This window comes from Loxodonta africana, chromosome 3 (assembly GCF_030014295.1).
Source record: "Loxodonta africana isolate mLoxAfr1 chromosome 3, mLoxAfr1.hap2, whole genome shotgun sequence".
Classification (NCBI taxonomy): domain Eukaryota; kingdom Metazoa; phylum Chordata; class Mammalia; order Proboscidea; family Elephantidae; genus Loxodonta; species Loxodonta africana.
In genome coordinates, this window is record NC_087344.1 from 15,573,547 (window position 1) to 15,592,636 (window position 19,090).

The 19,090-nt window shown below is 44.2% G+C and overlaps 1 pseudogene; it reads left to right on the forward strand.

Moving 5' to 3' along the window:
- Positions 1-5,834: 5,834 nt before the first annotated feature.
- LOC135230614 (serine/threonine-protein kinase MARK2-like) lies at positions 5,835-8,920 on the forward strand (annotated as a pseudogene).
- Positions 8,921-19,090: the final 10,170 nt, after the last annotated feature.

The following is a 19,090-nucleotide window of genomic DNA, read 5'->3' on the forward strand; positions in this document are numbered from 1 at the left end:
CACTTGTGCTTAGAAATTTTAGCAATAAAATGTAATACTACTGAAATTTTTTAAACGCACAAAAAATGATAAATATAGCAACAGGAGGCCTGTAACTGTGTAAATATTCTACTCTAAATTCAAACTACCTGTCATTAGTAGCTGCTGCCTCTTACCTTTTAACCTTTTTTTCCCTTCTCAGGTTTTCATTTAGGCTCTGCCCCTTCTCTAGAGTGGGATTTTCTTTTCCAGGATAGCCTGCTGGAACAGGAGGCTCCTTTTTCATTAATCTTTTTGAACAAAATCTTTTAATAGGTTGTATTTTTAGCCCAGTAAAATCTTACTATTTAACTCTTAAGCTTTTCAATCTCTTGCTTGTCCCCATCCTTTTTCCCTGTAGGTGTTTTCCGAGTAAATTTCTGGTGGTCCCTCGTGGCTCTGATCATAGGCAGCTGTTCGTTTTTTCCCTCCAATTTGCGTCATCGGGGCTGAGTTCAGACTCCACTAACAATATGGCGGCAAGGTTGTCTTTGGGGCCAGGGCCTCTAGTCTGCAAGAGCAGAGAACCAGCTCTTTGGCATGTTGATAGGCCTCAGTTCATGATATAGGAGCTCCGCATTTCTTTCGCAGTTTACTGATTTCCTCAGGAGTTTCCAGAGGAGCCTGCACAAAGTGTTCTTGGCCCTTCAATTGACTCACGAGGTCCCTTTCCACCAAATGCCAACCGTTAGACCCACAATGGGGTCAGGAGACAAAATGCGACAGAAGCAAGGTATGCAGCAACAGAGGGGTTGTACACCCCTGCAGTATGGACTCTTAGAAGGCACACTTACTTCCCAGAGGTGGGGATGTCCTCTCACTGATTAGGATGCCAGAGGATAAATTAAGGGGAAAGGAGTCTTACGCACTGGCTACCAGTCCCGCCACCACCCCTGGACTCAAGGGACAATGTCAGGGAAGAGACTCCCAGTCTACTGCATCACTGGGGTCACGCCACACCTAGACCGAGGAGCTGTCTGCTGGTGGGGCTTGTCGACCACCTGACCCCATTCATAGGAATTAATTTAAACTAGTTTGCAGGGATCCTTTGTTATTGATCCAGCCAATCGCACCCAGAGCCAGGATGTTCCTCCTGGGGAGCACTGGGGGAATTTTTTCTTTCTTTCCTCCTTGTGCCAGGTTAGGGCTGGTCAGCGCAGTCCAGGGAGGACTCAAACTTGTGGGATCCACATTTTGGGGAGGGAAGCCTTGGCAGCACCCAGAAGAGACCACAAAAAGCAGCTGCCAGGAGCTCAGACAAATGCCAGGAAGACGGAGAGCTACCCAGCTAGTGTTGTCAGTCTGGGGGAGCCAGTTAGTGAGCCAGGAGTAGTCCAGTAGCAGTCCTGTGGGCCATCCCATCCTCGTCGCTAATTGTCTTATAATTTTTATCCAAAAGAGGTCTGTGGGTGTCATAGACAGTCTGTCAGGTACGCCCAAGAAAGTGAACCTCACGCAGGAGGGCCAGAGAACAAATATAGAATTTAGTGCTCACAGGTCAGAGAGGAGACAACAGCCCATCTGCATGCAGAGCCACACAGGGCATGACAAGATAGGAATGACCATGTCAGAGAGTGGGTGGGAGGGCAGCCAGGGGGGATTAATGGACGCTGAGGCAACAAGCTGCGTAGATCACAAACGGGCCTATGACAATGCATCTGTAGGCACATTAGCCCTATACGCCACTGGAAACCTCTACGTGATTGCACAAACAATTATTTGACCTGTGATGAGGAGTACAGAGAGAATCCCAGATGCCATGAGGAAGTATAGTAATGGCCCCTGAGTATAATTTCTGAGGAAGTTACATTTGATCAGAGACCTGAAAGATTGGTAAAATGTAGTTAGCAGTGGGGATTGGGGCGAGAGGATTTAGGATGAGTGAACAGTAGAGACGACAGGATATTTGCAGTTTCACTTGATTGTAGTTGAGAGAGTGAGGGGGGAAAGTAGTAACAAGTGCACTGAGGTTTTAGGGGCCAGATAACATAAGACTCAATAAGCTGCATTCAGAATTTTGAATTTCTCCTAAAACTAGTGAGAATTCATGAAAGGATTGGAAACGAGGGAGTGATTTGATTCATTTTTGCAAGGATATTCTGGTTAGAGTGTGATGAATTGAATGGAGAGAAAGGTCAAGATGGAGTGGCAAGATGCAGGCCAATGTCAGGATTCCTGGAGAAAGGAAGAGAATGTGAATATTCATTCACTGTTTGTTTTTCTGTCTTATGACTCAAGCCCCAGGTTCATGACAGAGTTTGAGATCTCATGCTTTAGATTATTCATTTCTGAACTCTCATTTCTCTTAATTCCTCCCCCAAATACTACACATAAAACTAGTAAAATAAAAATTATTTTTGAGTCTTAGAATTGCTGTGGTAATAAAATATATATGCCAATGGAATTATAACAAATTTCCAACATTACCATTTTTACTTGTGTTTAGAAATTTTGCAATAAAATTTAATACCACTGCAATTTTTTTTAACATGCAAAAATGATAGATATAGCAACAGGAGACCTGTAATTGTGTAAATATTCTATTCAGAGAAGGTTGGCTTTTGAATTCTGTCTTAGTCATCTAGTGCTGCTATAATAGAAATGCCACAAGTAGATGGTTTTAACTGACAGAAATGTGTTCTCTCACAGCTTAGGAGGCCAGAAGTCTGAATTCAGGGTGCCAGCTCCAAGGGAAGGCTTTCTCTCTCTGTTGGCTCTAGGGAAGGTCCTTATCATCAATCTTCCCCTGAGTCCAGGAGCCTCTCAGCACAGTGACTCTGGTGTAAAGGGGGCACTCTGCTCCTATCTCTCATTGCTTGGTGGTAATGACATTCCTGTGGACTAAATTATGACATAAACTGGAGAGCTGATATACCTCTGAGGTAGGAGAAATAAAAAAAAGAGGTAGGCGAGTGAATGTATATTGCTGGCCTTGCCAGCTGAAGGCAAACTTCTTCCAAGGGTCCTTTGAAACAAGTATGGAGAAAAAGGCATTAGCCAGATCAATAGCTGCATTCCAGGTACCAGGAGACATTAATTTGCTCCAGCTATGAAACCATATCTGGAACAGCAGCTGCAATTGGAGTCACTTCCTAGTTAAGTTTTCTCCAAGATCCCTCTGTTTTTTGCACAGGCCAAATAGGCAACTCGAATGGGGATGTGGTGGGAATCAACACTCCTGCATCCTTCAAGTCCTTGATGGTGGCAGTAATCACAATCCTTCCAGGAATGCAGTATTGCTTTTGGTTTACTATTTTCCTAGGTAGGGGCAGTTCTAATGGCTCCCACTTAGCCCTTCCCACCATAATAGTCCTTACTCCACATGTCAGGGATCTAGTGTGTGGGTTCCGCCAGATGTTGACTATGTCTATTCCAATTACACATTCTGGAACTGGGGAAATCACTACAGAATGAGTTTGGGGGCCCACTGGACCTACTGTGAGATGGACATATGCTAACATTCCATTAATAAACTGACTTCCATATGCCCCCACTCTGACTGGTTGCTGTGCCTCCACACCCACTGAATCTAATTTCAGGTCAGCCTCGAGATCCACACCCGAATTCAAACTCAACCAGGCCTTGGCTTCCTCTCCCACACATTGCTTCAGTAGGGGTGGCTTGGCTTCAGGTTCCAATTTGGACTGGCCAGGATCTGAGCTTAGTTTCTCTTACTCTTATTTTAATCTCACAGATTAAAAGCCTTTACCCATTGCTGTCTAGTCGATTCCAACTTATAAGGATGCCATAGAACAGAGGAGAACTGCCCCACACAGTATCCAAGGCTTTAATCTTTATGAAAGCAAACTACCACATCTTATCACAATGGAGGGGCTGATGCATTCAAACTGCGAACATTTTGGTTAGCAGCTGAATGCTTAACTACTGCACCACCAGGGATCCTTAAAGTCTTTACAGAGGCCTCAATTATGGTGAAGAATATTGAATATACCATGGACTGCCAGAATGGACAAATATGTCGTACAGCCAGAATGCTCCTTAAAGGGGAGGATAGAAAGACTTTGCCTCACTTACTTTGGACAGGTTACCAGGAAGGACCAATCCTTGGAGAAGGACATCATGTTTGGTAAAGTAGAAGGTCAGCAAAAAAGAGGAAGACCCTCAGCAAGAGGGACTGACACAGTGGCATCAACAATGGGCTGAAACACAGGTTGTACTGAAGACCTTGGTGAAAAACAAGGCTCTACAAATTGACAGAATACCAACCGAGATGTTTCAACAAAATGGATGCAGCACTGGAGGTACTCGCTCCTCTGCCAAGAAATTTGAAAGACAGCTACCTGGCCCACTGACTGGAAGAGATCCATATTTGTGCCCATTCCAAAGAATGGTGATCCAACAGAATGTGGAAATTATCAAACAATATTAATATCACATGCAAGTAAAATTTTGCTGAAGGGTGGGGATGGATCCACAGCCCAAAGGTGAGGGGGCAGGGCTGCTGCGCCCAAAGGGCAGAATAATGGGGCCTGTCAAGGACAGCAGGTGAAGCTGCCACTAAGATGGACTAGGAGAATGGGGCAGCCCAAAGCTGATGGAGCAGAATTGCCGTCTCAGTGGGCCTGGAAGGTAGAGCTGAAATCTAGGGCTGAGGAGCCTCTGTCCAGAATCCACAAAATGTGGCCACCACTCGGAGTCTGGAGGACAGGGCCGTTGTCCAAGCGGTCTTAGAAAACAGAGGGTTATTTTCAAGCCTTGAGAGCTAACGTGAATTGTTCTTGATGCTCGTTATCCCCTCATTCTCTCCAGTTTCTACCATTTGTAATGGAAATATCTACCTTGTGCCTCTTCCACCATTCTGCTTGGAAGCAGATAACTTGTATTCTAGATTTCACAGATGAAGAAAAATTTTTTCCCAGGATAGAATTTGGACTTGACTTAAGACTTTTGGGATGATATGGTGGGGTGAAAGTGTTTTACATGTTGTGAGGACATGATTTTTGAGGGACAGAGGCTGGAATGTCGTGGATTGAATTGTAAAGGATGCAACACCTTTACTCAGGTCACAACCCTGATCCTATGTAAGGGGAGTTTCTGTGGGATGTGGCCTGCATCACCGTTTATATCCCAAGACATAAATGGAGAGAGAAGCAATTAGAGAGATACAGGGACCTCATACCATCAGGAAAGAGGTGCCAGGAGCAGAGCACAACCTTTGGACCCAGGGTCACTGTGCTGAGAAGCTCCTAGACCAGGAGAAGATTTATGACAAGGGCCTTCCCCAGAAGCAACAGAGAACGAAGGCATTTCTAGGGACCTGGTGCCCTGAATTTGGATTTCTAGTCTCCTAGACTGTGAGAGAATAAATTTGTTTGGTAAAGCCATCTACTTGTAATATTTGTTATAGAAGCACTAGATACCTAAGACACTTGGTAAAGTAGAGGGTCAGTGAAAAAGAGGAAGACCCTCAACAAGATAGATGGACACAGTGGCTACGACAACAGGCTCAAACATAGCGACGATTATAACGATGGCACAGGACTGGCCAGTGTTTCGTTCTCTTGTACCTAGGGTCACTATGAGTTAGAATCAACTCGACAGCACCTAACAACACAACAGCAACTATGGATAACAGTTTGGTATTTCCTCAAAAGACTGAACTTAGAACTACCATACAACCCAGCAATCCCAATTCCAGAAGAAGTGAGGGTAGGGAGGTAAACAGAAATCTGTACAACAATATTCACTGTAGCACTTTTCACAATAGGCAAAAGATGGAAACCAAAATGTCCACCAAGAGATGAACACACAAAATCTTCTACATACACACAGTGGAGTAGAACTGCTCCATAGGGTTTTCAAGGCTGTGACTTTTCAGAAGCAGATCACTGGGCCTGTCTTGTGAGAAGGCTCCGGGTGGGTTTGAACCTGAAACCTAGTAGATGAGCACTTAACTGTTGCTGCAAGCCAGGGACTCCCAATAGAATATCACAGACCCCCCCCCAACAAAAAATGAAGTCCTGATGTATACAAAAACATGAAGCCTGAAAACATCAACCTGAGCAAAATAATTCAGGACATGAGCAAATATACACAAGACAAAGGTTATTAGTGGTTACCAGGGGCGACAAGGAGGGGAAAAGGAAGAGTTTTTGATTAGGGGCACTGAGTTTCTGTTAAAGGTAGTGGAATGATTTGGAAAATAACAGCGAGAATGCTTGCACAACTTGAATAATATAATCAATTAACTGAAATGTACATGTAGAAATTGTTGAAATGGCATGTTTTGTTAGGTATATTTTCAACACAATAAAAAATATGAAAATCAATAAAAAAAAAGAAAGAAAAGCTCTGTGGAATTCTCTCCCTATATACAATACACACACACACGCATTTTTCTTTTTGAAAAAATGGGTATTTTTGAGACCAAAAAGTGAAGGCACAGTGAATTATCCCCAGTCTTGACTGGTCCATTTCTTGCAGCAACCTCATAAAGAGTCAATTGTTTGGAGCTCCAAGCCCGTGTATAAGTCCCTGGAAACCTAAATTTGTGGTCCTTCTAGCTCAGGAAGCTGTTTCAGTGACCTGAGAGACTGTGATCGAACTTAGCTTGTATTCTCTTCAAATTGTGGGGTTTGTGTCTATTTCATTATTAGCTTTTCTTATTTTGTCCTTACTCTTTTCTGTTTTTACTTTTCCTCGTTTTCCTTCATTCCTTTGTTATTTTTTCATTTATTTTCCTTTCCCTTTATTTCCTCAATTTTTCATTTTACTTTTTCTATGTACTTATTTTTTCTTTATCATTTTACTATTATTTTACTTTTGTCATTTCATATCTGCTCTTATCCTTTTTTAATTGTTTATTGCCTTTTTCTTGACCCTTTATTTATTGTTTTGTGTTTATATATAGCATTTATCTTGCTTACAGTTTTTTACCTTTTGCCATTTTAATCTTAATTTTCCATTTCCTCCTTTTGCGGTTCTCATTTACCTTTTTCATATATATCTTATGTTTTTATCTTTTTCTTTATTGCTTTATTTTCTATTTACCATTTTTTCTCATTTCTGTATTCTTTGATATTCACATTTAATCTTTTTCTTTATTTTTTAGTTTTGTCATATTATTCCTTTTTAATTTATTCTTTTCATTTCTATATTTTTCTCTTGTATATCCTTTTTCATTCAGTTCTTTTGTTTTTCTATCTTTTCAATATATTTTTAAATTTCCCATTTTATTAATTTTCTTGTTTTAATTTTCCTTACCTCTTTTGTTTTACATCACTTCAAACTTGTAGATTATTATTTTTCTGATTACTGAGTTTTCATTTTATTTTTATTCTTTTATTTTGGTCACTTTCATTCGATCTATTTGATTTTTTTCTAGTTATGTTTTTAGCTTTCACAAGTTTTTTCTTTTAAAGTTTTAATTTTCTTCTCCTTTTATCTTTTTTTATTACATTTAACTTATTTTTCTCATTTTTTCCATGTTTCATTAGGTTTTTAGTCATCACTTTTCCATTTTTAATACTACCACAAGGACATCTCTTATCCCAAAGCCCACTAGGCCTTGACTGCACATCCAACATGCTATGGAGCCACTTAGCCTTCTCTGCTGAGAAGGAAACCCATGTGGGACATTACCACCTCCTCAGAACCATTGGCAATGGGACATTTGCCAGGGCCAAGTTGGCCCAGCACATCAACACTGGCAAAGAGGTACTGATTAAAACAGCTGACAAGATCCAACAGACATCCTCCAACCTCCAGAGACTATACCAAAAAATAAAAATTATGAAGGCTCTGCATCATCCAAATATTGTAAAGCTGTTTCAAGTGATAGAGAATGAGAATACCCTCAATATAGTGATGGAATATGCAAGTGGAGGGGACATGTTTTATCACCTAGTGATTCATGGTTTGATGAGTGAAAAAGAGGCCCAAAGAAAATTTCACTAAATAGTGTTGGTGATGTAGTATTGTCACAACAAGGGTATTGTTGATAGGGATCTGAGAACAGCAAGCCTGCTATTGGATGAAGAAATGAACATCAAACTTGCAGACTTTGGCTTTGGAACTGAATTCACCACGGGAAACAAGCTGGATATCTTCTGTGGCAGTCCCCCTTATTCCCTTACAAGAGTATAAGTTCCCCTTATACTCTTTCAGGGAGAAAAGTATGACAGACCCCCAGTGGATGTGTGGAGCCTGGGAGTCATCCTGTACTTCATGGTAAGTGCATCTCTGCCTTTTGGTGGAAAGACCTTATTGAAGCTGTGAGAGCAGGTACTGGAGGGACAATATGATATTCCTTTCCACCTGTCTACACAGTGTTAATAACTGCTGAGCAAAATTTTCGTTCGTGACCCAAGAAAGAGAGCCACATTAGAGGAGATCCCAGGACATCTATGGATGAAGGTGGGCCATAAAGAAAAACAGGCTATATGTCCAGCCACTCCCAGACTATGATGACCCCTGGTGCATTGAGGTGATGGTGAACATGGGTTACGCACAGGAAGAGATTCATGACTTCCTGTTGAACCAAAAGTACAATGACGTGATGGCCACCTATCTGCTTCTGGGTCACAACACATCTGAGATGGAGAGCCACAGCAGCACCCTGGAACCCCAAGCTGCAGCCCATTGCACCAATAGCCACACTTCTTCCTCACCCCATGAGGTGCATCCTACCACCTGTGCTAAACCCAAACAGTGTAGTTCCACTAAGCCTGCCATTCCCACCTATGATTACTACATCCACAATTCTTTGAACAGTCTATCTAATGGCCATGTCCCACCTGCACCAGGAATCCAGGACAGCCTAAGCACAGCCCAACCAGACCTCTGGACTGTGTGCCAAGGTGAGAAACAGTGAGGTGCCACAGCCCAGTACAGCCCCCCAATGTCTTTCTGTGGCTCCTCCTCAGCCCACACCATCGACAAGAGTAGTGGAGCCCCAGAGGTAACCAGTTTCTCCCAGGGAGTGTTAAAATTAAGCTCATTAAATGATGAGCGGGTGCAGGAGGTACCTGACCAGCCAAAAATGCCCCAGGCTGTGACCCCAGCCTCTCCCTTCATAAGCAGCCAGGGCCAGCAGGGGGCCACTGGGAGGTTCTTTAAGATCAGGAGAAGGTATCTTCGTTTTATGTGTGTCAAAAAGGACCCGAAGGTATCTGAGAGCAAAGCTGTAGAGACGATGGATGCTCAAACCCTGAGAGGCCAAGCCTCACTCTCTCAAGTTTACGTGGAAGATGAAGATCATCAGCTCCATGGAACCCAAGGAGATGAGGCAGGAGATCTGCCGAGTGCTGGATGCCAATGGCTGTGAGTGGGATCTCACCCACAAATACACGCTGATATGTTTGAATGGCACACCAGGACAGGAAGACTTCATTCAGTGGAGGATGGGGGTGTGCACACTGCCTCGGCAGACTCTCAATGGGGTGAAACTGAAGAGAATTTCAGGCACGTCTGAAGCCTTCGATAGCATTGCCTCAAAATTTTCCAGGGAACTTGTACTTTAACATGGTGCCAGCAGCTGCCTAGGAGAACAGAGAAGTTCATAGGTTAAGCTCCTTGGTAATTTTGGGAGGCAAAGTTCTTAAAGGCCACAGAGGTGCCTGAAATTCTCTTCACTCGAATCTTGTTGAAAAATCACCAACCAGTGGCTCCACCACTCTTGTGCACACCTTCAACCTCCACTGCACAAAGTCCTCTTGACCTGTGTGCCATGTGTGCACAGCAGCACGTATGTCTGGGTGAGATTCCACTCGCAGCTACTGGCATCCCGCACTTGGCAGATCATCCACATCATCTCATCAGGGTTCATGGAGCTAGTTCTTCCCTGTAAACTTCACTGAGAATGGCTTGGCCTTTCCAGGTTTGAGCATCTCCACCACATCTTTTCTCTCAGGTTCATGCAGGTCCCTTCTACCACACGTGAAGAAAACATTCCTTCAAACCACAACAGACACTCCCAGGGGAGTGCAGCCAAGATGATGGAATAGTCAGACACTGCCTGTTGTTCCGCTTAGAACAAAGACCCGAAAAAACAAGTGAATCAATTATATACGACAATCTAGGCACCCTAATCATCAAAGACAAAGCTGAAGAATCGAACTGAGCAGCAGGAGGGAGGTTAGACAATCCAAAAGCAGCAGAGAAGTACCGATAGCAAGATTGCCAGTGCCCCGTTAGCTAAGTCAGTGCAGCGCACACAGGCTGAGACAAGGAACAACATTTAAAGACAAGCGTCATCACAGCGGGTGTAGCCAAGCAGCAGCTCATCTGCAAATGCCTCTAGAGCCCAGTAGGAATGACACCAGACCTGTAACAGTTAAGGGCAAGCTTCTAACCTAGTGCCCTGGGGCAAAACAACCCCTCCCCCTCCGAGAGTTTCACAGAGAAGAAGTGATTCCTTCCCCTTATTCACCCCCAACCCCACGCCTCTCTGACACCAATCCCACAATACTAAAAAATGCCACACCCCCTATGCTGGGAACTTAGGGCTCTCTGCTCCCACACCAGTCTCACAGCCACTTCGCCCAGCCACTGGCATAGGGGGTCCACGGATTTACAGCACCCTTCACACTTGCCCATAACTATGTTGGCCGGTTCAACACCACATACCCTCATTACCATAAAACAGCAGGGCATACACCTGAAGCACATTTTCAACAATGGCAGCCAAGGTGGAGCTGCAAATTTGTGACATTTCATACCACCCTACCCCCTAAGCAGGTGCTTCAGCCACCCACACCAGGGGTCTGAGGGCTGGTGGTACCACCACTCTATCTAACTTCCCACAACAGGGGTCTGAGAATAAGAGGTGCCTCCCAGTCCCTCCAGCCAGCAGCCCTGGGTACCCAAGGACGAGCTGGAATACCCTCCTCTCCACACTATGCACTCGAGGGGACAGGGACATGCCCTCCACCTAGGCACCCAAGAGGAGCCATCAGCACCCTGTCTTGCTCTGCACATAGCCCCCTCCTGCAGTCAGAAACCTGTGCTTGCTCCGAACACCCCTATGCAGTCCTGCCCATCTAGGACTGTAGGCGACAGTCTGCACCACAGACTTGATGAACAACAGCCTGGACACCTATGCCCATTCCCACAAGAAAAGTGAACAGACTCCTGGGCTTACATACCTAGTAGCTGCTCTGACCACCTGGAGACGTGATGTGAGACCTTCAAAGATGCCAACAAAGTAGCTCACACACCCAGCCTACCTGGGAAAATCAAAACAAAACAAAAAGGACATGGTAAACAAACACACAATAAATAAATATAATAACTTAATAACAATCACATAAAGAAGTAGGTCAAGATGGCTCCAGCAAGCGTCCAAAATAAAGAACCAGGAAACCTTCTGGAGGAACATAAGGAAATGAAATCACCTGAGAAAGAATTAAAAAGGCTAATATACAGAGTTCTCCAAGAGAAAGAGATCAACCAAAACTCAGATCGAGCCAAGGAGCACACAGACAAAGCAACAGAGGAATTCAGGAAGACAATACAAGAACAGGAGAACAAAATTAACAGGATGATAGAAATCACAGAGACAGCAACTAGAAATCCAAAAAATTAACAATAAAATTTCAGAATTAGACAACTCAATAGAACATCATAGGAACAGAATTGAGACAATGAAAGTCAGAATTAGTGAGACTGAAGATAAATTTATCTTGACATCAATTTATTTAAGGAAAAATCAGAAAAAAAGAATTAAAAAAAAAAACGAAGAAAGCCTAAGAATTATGTGGGGCACTATCAAGAGGAAAAACTTACAAGTGATCATAGTACCAGAATGGGGGATAACAGAAAATACAGAATTGTTCAAGATTTGCTGGCAGACAACTTCCCTGATATCATAAAAGATGAGAAAATATCTATCCAAGAAGCTCAGTGAACCCCATATAGAGTAGACCCCAAAAGAAAGTCACCAACACATATCATAATCAAACTTGCCAAAACCAAAGACAAAGAATGTGGAGAGTGGCTACGGATAAACCAAAAGTCACCTACAAATGAGAACCAGTAAGAATAAACTCTGACTACTCAGCAGAAACCATGCAGGCAACAAGGCAATGGGGTGACATATATAAAGCCTTGAAGGAAGAACACTGCCAGCCAAGAATTACATATAGAGCAAATCTGTCTTTCAAATACGATGGCAAATTAGGTCATTTCCAGATAAACAGAACATAAGGGAATTTGTAAAAACCAAATCAAAATTGTAAGAAATATTAAAGAGAGTCCAAGACTAGAACACAGAATAGTTCTACCAGTTATCAACCCAGACAGTCTTCTTGGCCTGCATGCCATGTGTGCACGGCAACATGTATATCTGGGTGAGATCCCACTTAGCAGATCTTCTACAACATCCTCGTCAGGCTCCATGAAGCTGGTTCCCCCACTGAAATGTCACTGAGCAGGGCTTGGCCTCTCAGGGTTTTAGCATCTCTACCACATCTCTGCTCTCAGGTTCACTCAGGTCCCCTCTAGCACATGTGAAGCAAACATTTCTTCAAAACAAAACAGACACTCCCAACTTTATCTGTTCAGGGTCAGAGGAGGGGAAGCTTGTGATAGGGGAAGCAATTTGATTCACTAACAGGGCCATCAAGCTCCTTCTGCTGTCCCTTGGGATGCAAACGGTCAATGAGCTCAACAGCAAACCAAAAAGTTGCTGGTTCAACTCCACCCAGAGATGCCTTAAAAGAAAGGCCTGTAGTCTATTTCTGAAACATGTCGAAGCTGAAGAAAATTAGAACAAGTCCACAAGAGCCAAAGTACGACCTTGAGTATATCCCACCTGAATTTAGAGACCATTTCAGGAATAGATTTGATGCATTGAACACTAATGACCGAAGACCACACGAGTTGTGGGATGACATCAAGGACACTATACAGGAAGAAAGCAAAAGGTCATTAAAAAGACAGGAAAGAACGAAAAGACCAAAATGGATGTCAGAAGAAACCATTAAACTTGTTCTTGAATGTTGAGTAGCTAAAGCAAAAGGAAGAAATGATGAAGTCAAAGAGCTGAACAGAAGATTTCATAGGGCATCTCCAGAAGACAAAGTATTATAATGAAATGTGAGAAGAACTGGAGATAGAAAACCAAAAGGGAAGAACATGCTCAGCATTTCTCAAGTTGAAAGAACTGAAGAAAAAATTCGAGCCTCAAGTTGCAATATTGAAGGATTATAGGGGGAAAATATTAAAACAATGCAGGAAGCATCAAAAGAAGATGGAAAGAAAACAGAGTCACTGTACCAAAAAGAATTGGTTGACGTTCAACCATTTCAGGAGGTAGCATATGATCAAGAACCGATGGTTCCCAAGAGGTCCAAGGTGCACTAAAGGCACTGGCAAAAAACAAGGCTCCGGGAACTGATGGAATACCAGTTGAGATGTTTCAACAAATGGATGCAGCACTGGAAGCGCTCTCTCATCTATACCAAAAAATCTGGAAGACAGCTACCTGGCCAACTGACTGGAAGAGATCCTTATTTATGCCCATTCCAAAAAAAGGTGATCCAACAGAATGCAGAAATTATTGAACAATAATCATTAATATCACACACAAGTAAAATTCTGCTGAAGGTCATTCAGAAGCGGTTGCAGCAGTACATTGACAAAGAGCTGCCAGAAATTCAAGCCAGATTCAGAAGAGGACGTGGAACAAGGGATATCACTGCTGATGTTGTACGGATCTTGGCTGAAAGCAGAGAATATGATAAAGATGTTTACCTGTGTTTTATTGACTATGCAAAGGCATTCGACTCTGTGCATCACAACAAATTATGGATAACATTTCAAAGACTGGGAATTCCAGAATACTTGATTGTGCTCATAAGGAATCTATACATAGATCAAGAGGCAGTCATTGGAACAGAACAAGGGGATACTGCATGGTTTAAAGTCACGAAAGGTGTGTGTCAGAGTTGTATTCTTTCACCATACTTATTCAATCTGTATGCTAAGGAAATAATCCAAGAAGCTGGACTATATGAAGAACAGTGCATCAGGACTGGTGAAAGGCTCATTAACAACCTGTGATATGCGGATGACACAACCCTACTTGCTGAAAGTGAAGAGGACTTGAAGCACTTGCTGACGAAGATCAAACACTACAGCCTTCACTATGGATTATACCTCAACATAAAGAAAACAAAAATCTTCACAAATGGACCAATAAGCGACCTTATGATAAATGGAGAAAATAACGAAGTTGTCAAGGATTTCATTTTACTGAATCCACAATCAATGCCCATGGAAGCAGCAGTCAAGGAAACAAATGTGCATCGCATTGGGCAAATCTACTGCAAAAGACCTCTTTAAAGTGTTAAAAAAACAGCAAAGATGTCACTTTGAGGACTAAGGTGTGCCTGACCCAAGCCACTGTGGTTTCAATCGCCTCATATGCATGTGAGAGCTGGACAATGAATAAGGAAGACCGAAGAGGAATTCATGCCTTAGAATTATGGCGTTGGCCAAGAATATTGAATATACCATGGACTGCCAGAAGAACAAACAAATCATTCTTGGAAGAAGTACAACCAAAATGCTCCTTAGAAGCAAAGATGGCGAGACTTCTCTCACATACTTTGGACATGTTATCAGAAGGGACCATCCTTGAAAAAGGGCATTATGCTTGGTAGAGGGTCAGCGAAAAAGAGGAAGGCCCTCGGTGAGATACACTGACACAGTGGCTACAAAAATGGGCTCAAGCATAACAACCATTACGAGGTTGGCACAGGACCAAGCAGTGTTTCATTCTGTTGAACACAGGGTCCGTATTAGTGGGAACTGACCTGATGGCACCTAACAACAGCAACAACAAATTTCGATGCTGAACGTGACTTTTATGCAAGTGACTTTTAAGGAAGGTCTCCCTACCCGGTTGTGTATTCAGGGGGCTGAACATTGTCTTCTAAAATACTTTCCACTGCATTGGTCTTTCTTGCTCCAATAGACCACTCAGGAGTGTCCAGGCATAGTGGCTACTGTTCTCACATTGCACCTGGCTTACTGAGTTGCATGTTTTCATTTCCCCCTTTACACTGGGCAAAGTATTTAGTCTTTCATCATTAAGTATGAAGGTAGATGTAGGCTTTGTGGATATGCAAACCCAAACCCAACTAAACCTGTTGCCATTGACTCAATTTCTACTCACCGGGACCCTATAGGACAAAGTAGAACTGCCCTGTAGGGTTTCCAAAGATCAGCGGGTGATTACCTGCAGAGCTCTTAACCACTTTGGCACCAGGGCACTATATGCAAACCAACCTTGGGAAAAACAAAAATTTTTGAAAATTTTCTGTAATGCTGCAGTAATGAAGAAAGTGTTGTATTGATGTAAGGATAATCAAGTAGATCAAGGAATGAACCAGAGTCCAGAAATTGATGGACACTAACGTTGTTGTTGGGTGCCTTAGAATCCATTCTGGCTCATAGTGACTCTATATGTAACAGAATGAAGCACACTTCCCAGTCCTGCGCCATCCTCACAATCCTTGTTATGTTTGAGCCCACTGTTGCAGCCCCTGTCAATCCATCTCATGGTGTGTCTTTCCCTTTTTCGCTGACTCTCTACCTACCCAAGCATGACGTCCTTCTCCAATGACTGGTCCCTTCTGGTAACATGTCCAAAGTACATGTGAGGAACTCTTGCCATCCTGCTTTCCAAGTCTGACATCACTTATCCCAGCAGAACCTCACCCGGGCCAGCTTTGAGGTCCTGACTTGGGTGCCAGGGCAAAAGCAGAGGTAGGAGAAAGGGGCGCGAGCGTCTGTAGTCACCCTCTTCCCAGGCCTAGGGGATTCCGGCTGACCACTCAGCAAAGCCTGGAGTCTGGTGCTTTGAGGAGCCCGCCAGCCCCGCAGGCCTCCAGCTCCAGTGAACTATGGGTGGGGCCGCCAAAACCTCCAAGGTCAGCTGGAGGGTCATCAGTCAAAAGGCCGGGTCGCGAGCCCGGAGGCTGAGAGGAGGTCCTGGAGTCCAGGCCACGCCCGCCCTCCGGACGGGGCCCTCTCCTCGCCGCTCAGGGCAGCCGGGAAAGGCTAGAGCCACGGCCAGAGAGGCCCGATCCCCAGCGCCTGTTCCCCGCCCTCCGCTCGCTTCCTGGACCAATTGCAACGGCAGACCCACCGCCCCCCTCCCCCGCGCCCGCGCCCGCGCCCGCGCCCGCGCCCGCGCCCGCGCCCGCGCGCATCTCAGGGTTTCGTGGCGGGGGAGGGTCTGCGGGGGCCGCTGGGGGAGGGGGCGGTGCCTGTGGGGGGGCGGGGAGAGGAGCAGTGACTCCTGGGGCCAGGATCACAGCAAGTCAGGTGGGTGTGGGAGGAGGAGAGGGGTGTGAAGTGGGAGGATCTGGGAACCAGAGCTCTCTGCCCATTTTGAAATTGTCCTTTTTGTTGGTCACTTTGAGGAGCTCTTTAGATATTTTATGTATTTTGGATATTGAACCCTTATCCCCCAAATAGTTGCCAAATACTTTCTCCCGTTCTGTCTGTTGTCTTTTCACTTACTTGATAATGTTCTTTGATGCACAAGCGTTTTTCATTTTGTCAAAGTCCAACTTACCTTTACCTTTCTTTTGTTGCTCATCCTTTGGTGTCATATCAAAGACTCTGCTTAAGAATCAGCCGTTGAAATCCCCCCGGAGCACAGTTGTACTCCAACACACATAGGATAGCCATGGTCAGAATACCCTGGATGGCAACTGATATTTTCTAGGCTGACTCTACTGCCTGTGTTTTCTGTCTCCCTATAAAGGTAAGTTTGTGTGGCTTACTACAATTCCAGGTGGTGGTAGTAGGAGTATATAATGTTATAGCCAAAAAAGCTGTAAATTCTCAGCCTTGTTTTCAGTATCTGGGTCAACGAATTGGTCATGGGTTCAGCCCATCTTTGTGCATTTATTAATGTGAGACTAGCCTCTTGAAAGATGTAAATGGTTAAGGAACTACGGTCATATGTGAGATTTATGGAGGAGGCTGGCCAGGAGAGGAAAGTTATAGTCTGTGTACTAAAATTACATTGCCAGAGCAAGCTAAACAGAGATTGATCATCCCATGCAGCGCTGTGGCTAATGTCATAGGCAAATTTGGGCTGGTTAGTGATTGTATGTTCCTCCCTGTTCTGATTGGTGTGCACTGGTGGCTGAGTTTCTTGCCAGTTGTCAATATTAAATGGCATTGATGTGTTTCCGTAGGATTTTCAGGTGTTCTGTGTGGTTTGTGAAAACCTGTGCTAGTTTAGTCCTCAAATTAGATCCTGGACTAGGGGGAACTCAGCATGGGATCATTTCAGATGGACCTGGGTATTTTGAGAATAGACAGCAATTGCATTATGCATTTGATCCTTTTCTGTCCCTGCTTATTGTTTTCAGTGGGGACCACCTGCTCTATCATCTCCATCCTTGGAGAAATTTTTCTAGCACAGCCATTGATTTAACTTTAACAGCCTTGGAGGTGGCATGCGAATATATTTTGCCCAAGTTGACTTTGGTTCTCAGCTTTTCATGGTTGGTTCTAGCTCCTGTATGGTGTGGTATCTGTATTTTTTAAGGATGTCCCAGAAGAGTAACATTGGGCATCAATTTCCAACAAATATCTCCATTTCCATATTAATGGTTTTGGTAGGCCCAACAAATATTGTAAGCAAGCATTTGTCAATTTTGGTTAGACTCTCCTGTACAAAGAGTGCTTGAGTAACTCCAGAGATTAAGTATATTTTTCATGAGAAGCTTCTTTGCTGTAACCCCCAGGAGCCATGATTAATTACTGTGGGCATAGCCAGAATAACAATTTATAGAAGCTGCAAATATTGAGTGTTATTAAAAAGAAAAAAAAATCTTGTGTTTTGACAGTGTGAGGTTAGGTTAGGGAAGAACTTCCAAGCTAGTTGTAGTTCCTGTTTTTTAGACATGCTTTTGGCCCACCTAATATTATGCTGTATTCATTGCCTTCCTTGACTGTGTTGATTAGTGAACATTACCCTCGGCCACTTGGTTAGTGAGATTTATCTGTGCCTCAATAAAAGGGGCTTGTACTGGAGGGGGAGAGAGATCATTATAATTAGTAGAAAAATAGGCCAGTAGTTGTAAGGCATACATTGTTGGCAGGATTTACATTGTGAAAAATATAGGCTGCAGATCAACAAAGAGCAAGGACTTTCGAAAGTGATGCAGAGGCATTCTAAATATTGAGTTCTAGTCACTTAAGGCTGTCCAGAGTCATTTTCCCAATCGACTGTCCTACTGAATGTGTGGGCCCCCATATCGAGTTCCTGATCGCTCCCCAAATCTCCCCCTTTTCCTTCTTGCCACTTGTAGTGAGTTAGAAACATTTGGGGCTGAAGTGGCAAACCAAAACGTGTATTTCTGTAAGTAAAGTTGAAGAACATCTCAGTGGCCCCCTGCCATCCCTGGCTGCTGACAGAGGGAGAGGCTGGGGTCCCAATCTGAGGCAAACTCGGCTGGTCAGGCATCTCTTGCAGCTTCTCCGCATGCAAGGAGCATAGTTTTGACATTCCCTGGAGGAAGCTGTTTTCCTCTGGGCTCCATCACTGCTGCTGATGGTGTGGGATGAGGAGGAAGTCTCAGAGACGTCCTGGGAACTGCAGCACGTCACTGTTGCTTACCTTGGAGCACATTCCGGGGTCTTGGTTGGGCTGCACCGAGTCTGTCCTGGATTCATGGTGCACATGGGACTGGGGTGGGGACACGGAGGTAGAAGCAGATGCCATGGAGGCCCCTGATCCTGAATCAGATAGACCGTCCAAACCATTGTGGATATTGCCCTGGGCAAGGGTATTCTTCACTAAAGGTGTGGAATTGCCACTTCCCTGTTTGCTGGTGAAGACGTTGCTGTTCACAGAGGGCAAGAGGGGTGGTGTTCTTCCTCTCCAGCATGGGTAGAGAGCTGCCAGATGTGTCGTTGTGCTGCTTCTCTTCTGCCCTGACTCCTGGTCCTCCTCAGACCACTTATTTTTGGCATAATTGCAGGAGGAATCACAGGTGGGAATGGCAGGCTTGTTGTAACTCCTCTGCTTGGGTTAGCACTGAGGGTACACTGCACCTCATGGGTTGAAGATCAACTGAAGGCT